Source organism: Furipterus horrens, unplaced genomic scaffold (assembly GCF_987537825.1).
Source record: "Furipterus horrens unplaced genomic scaffold, mFurHor1.1.pri manual_scaffold_2, whole genome shotgun sequence".
Taxonomy (NCBI): domain Eukaryota; kingdom Metazoa; phylum Chordata; class Mammalia; order Chiroptera; family Furipteridae; genus Furipterus; species Furipterus horrens.
In genome coordinates this window covers 19293474-19303784 of record NW_028327172.1, presented here as the reverse complement: position 1 = coordinate 19303784, position 10311 = coordinate 19293474, and the positions used below count along the sequence as shown (strand labels likewise).

At 47.3% G+C, this 10311-nt stretch overlaps 1 protein-coding gene across 1 annotated transcript in view; it reads left to right on the top strand.

The window, feature by feature from the left end:
• The first annotated feature begins 1474 nt into the window (after nucleotides 1–1474).
• The window catches only part of PRR5L (proline rich 5 like), a 65626-nt gene continuing 56789 nt past the window's right edge, over nucleotides 1475–10311 (top strand). Inside the window, exon 1 of the mRNA XM_090262571.1 lies at nucleotides 1475–1647. The gene's annotated coding sequence lies outside the window, so the exon portion shown is untranslated. The remainder of the gene's footprint in view (nucleotides 1648–10311) is intronic.

Below are 10311 nucleotides of genomic sequence, written 5' to 3'. Positions count from 1 at the left end.
TGCGTGAAGTTTTCTGATTTTTACGTGTGAGCAATTAAATAATAATGTGGACACAATGACGATCAAACAGTACGCATCTAACATACATCTTGCTGATCCTCCCAGACCTGCAGGATAATTATATTAATAATAATATCTGTTGAATCCCAGCAAGGATTCTAAGCACTTTCTCTGTAGGAATTCATTAAAGCCTCATAGGAACGCTAGAACTTAGCTACTGCGTCATCCCCATTTTCATGATTGCAAGCTGAAGGGTAGCAAAATTAAGTAACTTGGTTCTGATCCTGCAGCTAGTAAGAGGAGATGGTACACAAACCTTGACCTTCTGACTCCAGACTTTGACCCTTAAGCCTTGAAGACCTAGCTCAACTCCCCTTCCAAGCTTTTCTTTCTTCAGCACTTACCTAGGGCCAAGTTCCTTTCACTGTATGTGATTCCTAGGGTAAGATTGAAAGACTCTCCATCATCCTGGGGTTCGTAGGGAGAAAACTTCAGCTTTCACTAATGTCATTGGACAAGTGGGGCACTCAGAGCTTCCTCAATTCCCTCTCCCCTTTGGACACACCCTGACCAGCAACCCTTCCACGGGTTTTGTAAGGTCACAGTGATCGAAATAAACACAATTTTTTTTTTCTGTTTTGACTTAAAAAGACATATCTTTTCTTTAGCAAATGTCATTGTGGTTTCGAAGCCTAAGTGTGATGTGTAAGTCGGCAGCATTTTAAAAGTATTTCCTGCTCAACCATAGGGTGAAATTATGCAAGCCAGTGCATCCTGAAAACAGCTGCATCAAATTCTTAACACCTGCAAAAAAAAAAAAAGTTTTGAAAATAATTTTACGTTGTTTTTAATGTGGGGATTGGTTGGCTTTCTGTTGTTTCAAACTCTGAAGGACCACCCAATCTATGAAACCTCCAGTTGAGAATTTGGAAGCTTTAAAAGAGGTTTGCGAATCTAAGGGAGAGGCTTCACTAATATTGTATTTTCACGAATGCACTTAAAACAACTTCTGGAAGGGGCCTGGGGTCTGTTCCTTGAAACAAGAGAAGTGCCAGGCTCTAGTTCCCTAGTGAGCCTTGGAATCACCCCCTGGACTTCTTGCTAGTGTTTCCTGTCATGGGGGAGGGGAGGATGGGGAGATCCCGTCGCGGGGGGTGGGGGGTCTCATCATCTTGTGTGAGGGAAACGCAGCACTGAGCTCCCTTGACCTGTTGCATCCTCACCGGCTTTTCAAGTTAAAGAGTTGGATTTCCTGAAATTGTTGAACTGGGTGTAAGTGCAGGCTCCCCCTGTCCCCTTCTCCCCCCTCTCTAGCAGGGTGCGAGTTGCGGCTGGGAGGAGTGGGATGGAGGGCGGTGGGAGCCCTTGGAGAGAAACTGAAGCGATGAACCCAGGGCAGGAAAAGTGGGAGGAGGAGGAGGCGGGGGTGGAAGGAGGGGGTGGAGGCCGTAAGCTGAGAGAGGAGGGAAACGTGTCACCAGCTCGGCTCCGGGAGCTCTGCGGCCGCCTGGTTTGTTGACTGGCGCTGGAGAGAAAGGACTGGAGTCTGGACGGGACACCGCGGAGGAAGAGCGGGGAGAGGACAGAGCAGGGCGAGCTGCGCAGAGCGCGGCGGGGAGAGCCATCCAAGTCGCTCGTTTCTCTCGGGTGAGAAAACTTTCTCGAGAAGACCGGAAACTTTTTCCTGGGCTGGTGGAGTCTGGGGAGGAGGTTAGCCGCGGGTGTGCACAACTCGAAATGACTCACTCCTGGGACCCCAAGGGGGTGAGTGGGGAAGTCTCCGGGAGGGGCAGCCTTTGGCTCAGCAGTGGTACACGATTGAGAACAAAATCTCCGGGCACAACCCGGTGGGGCACGGGGAAACGAGACTTGAGGGAAGGCGTCGCATTTGGGGGCAACCTGCTAGGGACACCCCACGAGGTTAAGTATCTTCGGATCGGACTCTGCGGACCAACGTAAAGGACTGGACTCGAGAACTGGTGGGGAGGGGGAAGGCGAGCCCCGCATCCGAGACTTGCGGTGGGCGAGGCACCATTGTGGACTGGAATGGGGGATGCCGCTGATCGTGGGACCCAGGCTAAGTCAAGAGATCGAAAAAGAAAGTTTGCTTGTTTCTCTCTCATTCTCCATCTGCCTGCGGGGCAGCCCCCAAACAGTCCATCTTTTCCTGCCGTTCCCTTTTTCCGGAGGGAGGCTTGGGAGGCGAGGGCAGGGAAGGCAGCCGCTTTGTCCCGCGCGTCGCTGGACATGCGCCGACTGGGGGCCCGGGCGCAGCCTGCGGGACACACGACTGGGGCGGGCGGTTCTCTCTCATTTCATCTTTGCCGCCTGCTCTCTATTTGGCTATATTTGCCCCTGCGCGCCTACTGTGTGCGCGCGGCGTGCTCACTGCGCACAGAGGGCGCTCTGGAGTCCCTGCCCCGGCGGCTGCGGATCCTTCCTTCCCAGCCCTCCTCCTAGGGGCGGCCGCCTGGGGTCAGAACTGGTTGTGTATTTGCAAATTGTACTCCAGAAGTTGGGTCTGGGGTGCCTCCCAAGTTGACAGTAGGGTTTTCCCCTGTTCTACCCGGCCCCTGCCCTCGGTCACATGCCGCCGCCTCTCTCCCCTTGGTGCCAGGAGCCCGCGTTTTGTTAGTCAGCAGTGAGGCGGTGAGTATTTATAGATGCACTGCAATTCTGCGGTACGCAAGGTTTCAATTACTGCGATGCGCCCTGTAAGATCGAGGGCTCACGCGCCGCCGCTCAGCGGCTCATCTGCCCTATCTGCCCTGAAGGTCCGCGCGGAAAAAGCTCCTGGGCTGCAGTCTCCAGTCGTCCCTGCTGAGGCGCAGCTCTGGACCGGACTAGACGTGCAAGTTCAAATGCCCCGTGCAGATTCAAATGCCCCATGCAAAGGACCAAAGCAGTCAGAGACGCTAAGGGTCCAGATTGTCCCCATCTTCTGACCCCCCACCCCCACCAAAAGTGCTTGTTGATCAAGCCTTGGGAGACTGCCCTTTTTGACCTCCTTTTGGTGATCCTGACCACACTGCGTTGCGGACTTGACATTTCATTGACCTAAAGCTGCAAAATGTCACCGTGCTGCGCTCTGGTGAATTGTTTTGGGTGGGAGGCTTTGCTGATGACACGCAACAGCAAGTGAGTCAGGAGGGGAAATAGAGCTCGCAGAAACTACTTTAGCCACGTTTTGAATTTAGCTTGTGGTGTGAGGTTCCTAGTGCGACAATGGTGCAGCGCTCCCCTGTGGAACCTGGCTGGCCTGTCTTTGGTTGCAGGATTGAGCCCTAGCATCTGAGCTAGGGTGCTGTGCAGAGCTCAGAATGTAGCAGATAAGGGAAACCATGCCTGGTCAGTTCACAAAGTTGTCTTCGTTTTTTCCAGCCGCAGCCATTGTGCTTTCAGCATTTTATTGATGCTTCTAACAGCCAGAACCATTAATGGTATACAAAAGAAAGGCAGTAGATAATAAGTTAGTTAGTCCAACTGGCTTATTTCTCAAGGGCTCAGTTTAGACTAGCTTGTTTCTCAATGAGGAGACCTCATTTCTTTCAGATCCAGAGGGTCATAGATTTATATTTATTTCGGTGTATAAGAGTTTGATAATGGTCTGTGTTTAAACATTACAAAAATGCCCCCTATTTGAAAAAAAGGTCCAAAGTCACTCACACAGAGTAGAGCTGAGAATGTGTTCCAGATCTGTTACTCCAGGTGTATAGTGCTAGCCGGTACTGGGGATGGCTTTCCCTTCCATTCCTCAGTTGTTAATTAGATTATAATTGATTGACTTGGTGGCTTCTTCCTTTCCTCCCTTCCTCCCTTCCTTCCTTCCTTTCTTCCTTCCTTCCTTCCTTCCTTCCTTCTTTCCTTCCTTCCATTCTTCCTTCATAATACGCAGAGTGGCTCAACTATTGGGGGAAAAATCCTAATCTTGTCTTTAGAACCCTGTTAAACTGCTATGTGAAAACTTCATGCTGGTCATGAAATCATAATCATAATCTTTTTTGTTCATTGATGATGTATGTGCAATATTTAACTATTTATCAATAGGAAATTGAATTTAGTAAGGACTTTGTGGATTTCTTAATTACTTCTCTAGCCTAAGGGTTTGCGGTATGCATGTGGTCCTTCCTTTTGTATTGCCCTAGTACAAGGTACAGTATACCAAAATCTTGAATTGCAACCTTTTCCCTTTTAATCTTTTTTGCAGAGCTAGATCAATACAGAATTGATTTGAGAAATGGAGTTCGAGCCCCTCTGAAAGTTCCCTACTGTGTTTAACATCTGTCATTAAAAGTTTGTTCCCTAGAGTTGCCTTTTTCTACACAGAATGCAAATACTTTTTAAAAGCAATGCTTATAGAAACTATCATTTGTTAACCCCTTAGTGGTAATTAATATCTCAGTTTGCTAAAATATGGGAATCAAATTATTTTGTGAGTTTTATATAGGGGATAGGATTGAGATCTGGGGACAGAGAGAGTGTGACCCTCTTTACAAGGGAAGATTTCACTTGGAACCAGGAGGGAGGATGGGGACATAGATGACGCCAAATGGTGATGGGGCATTAGAGGGGACCTTGAGTTAATTCACATTTTTGTTAAGGGCTGGGGATTTAAGGTAGGCTTTGAAACTTGTACAGTTAAATGAGCCAACTTATGCATTGGGCAAATACTATGAGCCAGGTACAATCACGGTAACGTTATTGGAGTCTTCCAACGACCTGAGCAGGTAGATAGTCTATTCTCTAGTTTAAGATGTAAAAATGGAGGCTTAGAGAGGCTCCTTCCTTTACTGATGCGACGCAGCCATTAACTCAAGCTCCTTGTTCTTTCCAGTACATTCTGATATCTAGCCTTGAAGGCCTTCCATGAAGAACCCAGGGTCAAAGGACTCAAGAAGGTCTTAGTGGTTCCCGTAGAAGTTTCTGGATTGGAAGTTGGTACCAGAGCAGTGCAGGAACTCTGAAATAAGGGGATGGGACAGGAGGTGGGTGAAGAATGGAGAAACTGAAGGGACAGTCTGGATAATGCTGACAGTAGTTATTCCACAGAAGAAGGGTCTATATAGGTAGTGTGACCTGGCAGGGGATGGCTGTTGCATTGCAGAGCAAGATCTGGCGACTGGTCTGGCACACAGGACAGGGCCAGGTACTCAGAGGAGAAGAGCCAGGGAGGAAGTGCCTTGACCTCCCTTGGTCTGCCTCTGTGGTGAATGCTCAGGTTAGAGTCGATATCAATTAGGGAGCCAGTGACACTTGTTTTCATTTTAATTGGACTTCGCCCTTGGAGGTGACATTTGTCCACTCATTCTCTTTAAATATTCTTTTCTGTTGTTTTGCCAGTTTATGGCCTTTATAGATCAATTCTTGCATTTTATTTAGAGGATTAGAGGAGCGTGGAGGGAGAAAGAGAGAGAGGGGAAAAAAGCAAAGGTTAGTGATTACCTAAATTGGATTAAGTTCTGTCTAGCAGGGTTTAAAGAAATACTGTTTGCTCTGTAATTACCATCAACTAGGAATTTAAATGGTCTATTAAATTTGTCTTTTTTTTTTTTTTTAAACTCTGGATTGTTCCAGCTGTAACATATTCGGGGACTTTGGAGGCTTTTTCTATTTTTCAAATGTGTAGAGGATATTCTCAGCCTCTTCCCCACCCCTTTAAAAAATATTACATTTCTGTAACAGAATAATAAATATATATACTGGCTTCATTAAAAAGCAGAAGCTCATAGGCACTTTCAGCTGGCCCTGACGGCCTCTGGAGAGCAAGCCAGTTAACCAGGTTCTTTGTCAGAAATTTAAGGATACTTATATGCAGCTTTTTGGATAGAGTATGACTTGTTCATTTTTTTTCCCTCTAATAAAAGGACAGGCCTAGAATCAAAAGCAGCCACCTTTACTCTGTGTTTGAGCTTTGAAAAAAACAAAACAGAACATGAGTGTTCCTTATCAAAGTGGGTGGTGTGTGCGCATTGGGAATGGGACGAGGCTGCGGCAAGTTGAAGCATCAATGGTGTAAACCTTAGGACCTGACCCCGAGAGAATGCCTCACTGGCCTGACCCTGTTCTCGGCCCTGGTGTGCTTAAGGCTCAACTGTGCCCAGAAGGGTTTTGGTTTTGGAGCGCAATGAAACTCACCAAAAGATCTCTCTCTCTCTCTCTCTCTCTCTCTCTCTCTCCCTCCCTCCCCCCTTCTTTTGTTCATGGGCCTAAGGGAAAACCTAGTCAACATCTACCCCTGCTACTGCCCTAGCAACCTATTGTAATTATCGGCACGGTTTGTTTTGTGTTTAAGCATATATTACATAAAGGCATGCCTTGACCTCTCTAGGGTTTCATTCTCTTAGCCTCGCCTCAAGCTTGAGGTGTGGAGGTTTCTGCCACGCACCCACCAGCATTCTGGCTCCACTTAAGCTGCTTGCCAGTCACCGGTAACACCTTCAGTTTCTTGCTTCTCTCCTCTCTGGTTCCAGACCTTTCTCCCGTTTTGTTGGTTCTTTTTGACACAGGCCAGGTTCTGTGCTTTGTGGAAGGCCTCTGTGTCAGCAGGTAGGTTTCTAGCAAATACTAGGATTGAGTGACCAGTTTGGGCCCTGTCAGCTGTTCAGGAACTAGACTATATGTCAGCTTAAGCTGAGCCTGGGAGAATACCTGAGATAATTTGTTTTTGTCTTTTTCCCAAGGACTGGGGCACAGATCCAGCACGGGCTGTGACGTGTGTCTGCATTATTGTGAACTAAGCTGCCTCAAACCCTGCTACAACCTGTTCATGACCTCAGCTGTGTAAATCCTCCATGTAAACCCTTTTACACTTGCGGGTTCATTCTAAACACTGCTTTGGAACTGGCTCAGGATCACTCCCCAGATGTCTCTGGGGGAGACCATGCCAACTGCTGTTGTCAGTTTGGGGAACTCGGCTCCAGCATGCTGGCCACTAGAGTCCACCTCTGTGGGGGTGGCATGGTCACTTCCATTGTAAAGTACCTGGAGGAAAAAATAGTGGGCAAACATGGTACTCCTTTGTGGTGTTCTGAGATAGTTTAATAAAAAATTCTTGACCAATGGAACAATCATTTTCTTTTAGGCTTCACAAAAGCCTCCCAAACACCCAAAAGGTTGACATCAACTTTGCAGAGAGGAGAGCTGCTGTAAGAGTTTACATGTTGGTCCCAAGTGGCATCTGGGAGATAACGCAGGTCACGGAATTGAGATCTGCAATCTGATCTTGGCTCTGCCATGGCCAAGCTGAGGGACCAGGGGCTGGTTGCTTTGTTGTTCTGGGCCTCAGTTTTCCTCTCTGCGGAATAATGAGATTGGCTCACCGCTGAAATTCCTTTCTGTTCTGAAATTGGGATGGCCAAGGAAGTGTTGTCTGCAGCAGTGCTCAAACTGCGTACGAATCACCTTGGGATCTTGTTAAACCAAGAATCTGACTCAGTGGCTCTGGGTTGGGGCCTGAATTTCTAACAAGCTCTGAGCTGGTGTTGATTCTTCTGATTCTCAGATCACAGTTTAAGAAGCCAGCCCCAAGAGTACAAATCAGGGTGGCCATCGTGACATTTCTAGCTGGATAGTTTGTTGTGGGGCACTGTCCTGTGCGTTGTAGGACATTTAACAGCATCCCTGACCTCTACCCATAGATGCCTGTAGCATCATCTGTCTCCACTCCCTACAGTTATGACAACCCTAAATGCTTCCAGACATGGCTGAATGTCTCCTGGGGAAAGGGAGGGGACAGCAAAATCATCCCAGTTGAGAATGTTGGTCTAGACCAGTGTTGTATACCAGAATCACTTAGAAGATGTCTAGAAAGTGCACTAGCCTGGAGTTCTTCTCTTTGAAATGCTGAAAAAGTACAAGTTCTACACTTGAGTCCCAGTGCATCCCTCCATAGCTGTGGGACCAGAGTTCATGTGTTCTGATCCAGAAATTCTTCACTTCTGAAGTGCGGGTACTAATGATGCCTGCTTCATAGGGCTTTTGGGGAGATCAGACTAGATAACCTGATCGTGAACTTGGAAACTATAAAGTACTGTGCAGATGTTAGTGCTGTGTGTTCCACCATAAGCCTCTGGAGTTTTATTTTATTGGTTTAATTACTTTGTTTATTTTTCCCAGGACTGGATTCATCTTCCTTCTGGCCTGCCTCAGTGCCCTTCACACTGTCCCTCCTCATCATTCCTCCTTGTTTGGATTGAGTGGTGTTTTTCGTTTGTTGCAGCCCAGCCTTGGCCCTCTAACCATGACTGTGTTCCCTGCCTTGACACCCCACCTCCCGCCCCCAGGCCTTAAGTTAGCCATCCCTGCCTTTGGCGTTCCTGTCCTTTATCTTTAATCAAGACCAGTTATTCTACCCTTTTCTTCATTATTGGTAGGACCATATCTGGCTCACCTTGGTGCCCAGGGTCGTAGGTGCTTACCAGATATATGTAGAAATGTATATTCTTCCCATCCTTGCCTGTCACAGATAAAAAGCATATTCATTGCACTTTACTTATGGAAGCTTGTTTTGCCTTCCCCCCAAATTTCTTTTCCAGTCTCTAGTGCCCATGTTCTTTAGCAGACCAGGACAAGGAAATGAGAACTTGTATTTTTCAATTGGCCTATGGTTAGTTTTGCCTTGTAACTGGAGAAGGTGATTTAACCTTTCTGTCTCAATCTCGTTTGGACTGCCCATCTTCCATTACAGTCTTGGTGTCCAGTTGCATTTCTAACATTACTTTGGAGTATTTCCTGCAAGACCCTGAGCCCCTGGGGGGCAGCTACTCCATTCTCCTTTCCTCTGGTGTTGAGTGCACGTGTGTTGAACTCATGACCTCCGTGAAATGATCAGACCTGAGAGCCCATTTGGCTGTCTGACCCCCTATTCAAGGCTCCTATCCCTGACTACATGACTTGGGGAGACGTTTCCTTTCTCTTCATCTCCTTATGAAAAAGCGTTCATCCACTTCCTGCAGTTGAGAGAGTGCAAGCTAATTTTTAATAAGTAGCACATGTTAGTCTAGAGCATATTTCCCCACAGTTCAAACTCGTGTTGGCTGCCAGACAGTAGCTTTGGACTGCCCTGTCTCCCACCAGGGTTTTAAATAATGTTACATGTCAGAAATGCAATTGCTCACGTAATGGTCAGTCAAGCTCCCGCTTGCTTGCGTCTAGACATTTCAGTTTATGACCCAGTATAGGGACTGCAGAAGCACCCTAGATGGCATTTATGGTCCACGCCCAAAAAAATTTCACTCCAAGAAACTTGATACCTACCAGTGGGGTGTATAGATGAGTAAATAAGATGTGTGGTTATTCCCCACAGTTTTGCTTGACTGGTACCAAAGCAGGGGATTTTTCTGGTGATTACACAGTGGTTTTCAGGCCAGGGTGGTGGTGATGATGTGTTGAAATAATTACTGTTAGATGGGTCTAAATTGTCAGTGCTCTGAGTCCTGTGGACATTTAGCAAATAGAGATAAATGCTTGAGCTTGCATCCTGTTGGCGCTGATGTTCACTATGGCACAAATTCCGACTTCCAGACTCTTCTGTCTGCCCTTCAGCGGAGTGCAGAGAAAGTGGCCTCATTCTTCCTGTTGAGCCTTTTCCATAGTCCAAACTTGACCTTTATCATTTTCTGCTTTGTAGCAGTGAGTGTCTGTCCCTTGGCTGGCTTTTGTCTCCTAAGAGTTGCAAGGATGGTCCTCAGTCAAAACAAACATATTGTGCTATGCAGAAGGTGCCTCCCCTCTGCCACGTTCATAAGCTCTACTGACTAGCAACCAGACCCAGGGTTCCTGTTCAGTAATGCTTAGGTGGACCCAAGTTCAGTCAACTGAAGGGGATTTTTCTGGTCCCTCGGAAATGGGAAGGCTATTCTTTGTGGTGGCCTGAAAGTCCACATTTCATCCCATCATTCAAGAATATTTACAGGGTACCTTTCATGTGGCCAGCCCTATGCTTACAGCAGGATACTGCAGGGAACCAGACAGGCGAGGTCTTTGACTTTGAGGAACTTACATGCTACCAGGGATAGTCAGACAGTGAATGAGTAAACAAACATGATGACTTCAGCTTGCTTGGGAAGTGCCACACAGAAACAAAGCCTCCTTCCTGTAAGGGACAGAGTGCGCTTGCTGCCTGGACAAGGTAAGAAGCTGTTGGTGATGTTCAAGATCGGAAGCCATGGGTGGCATTCAGCTCTCACCTCTGTGTGTGCAGACGTGAGTGTTGCCTGACAGAGGGATTAGGGGCTCTGGCCCTGGAATCAAATAGGATCTGACTCTGGGTCCCTCTTACGTGTCTTCTGCCTTTGGGTGAGTTAATTCCCA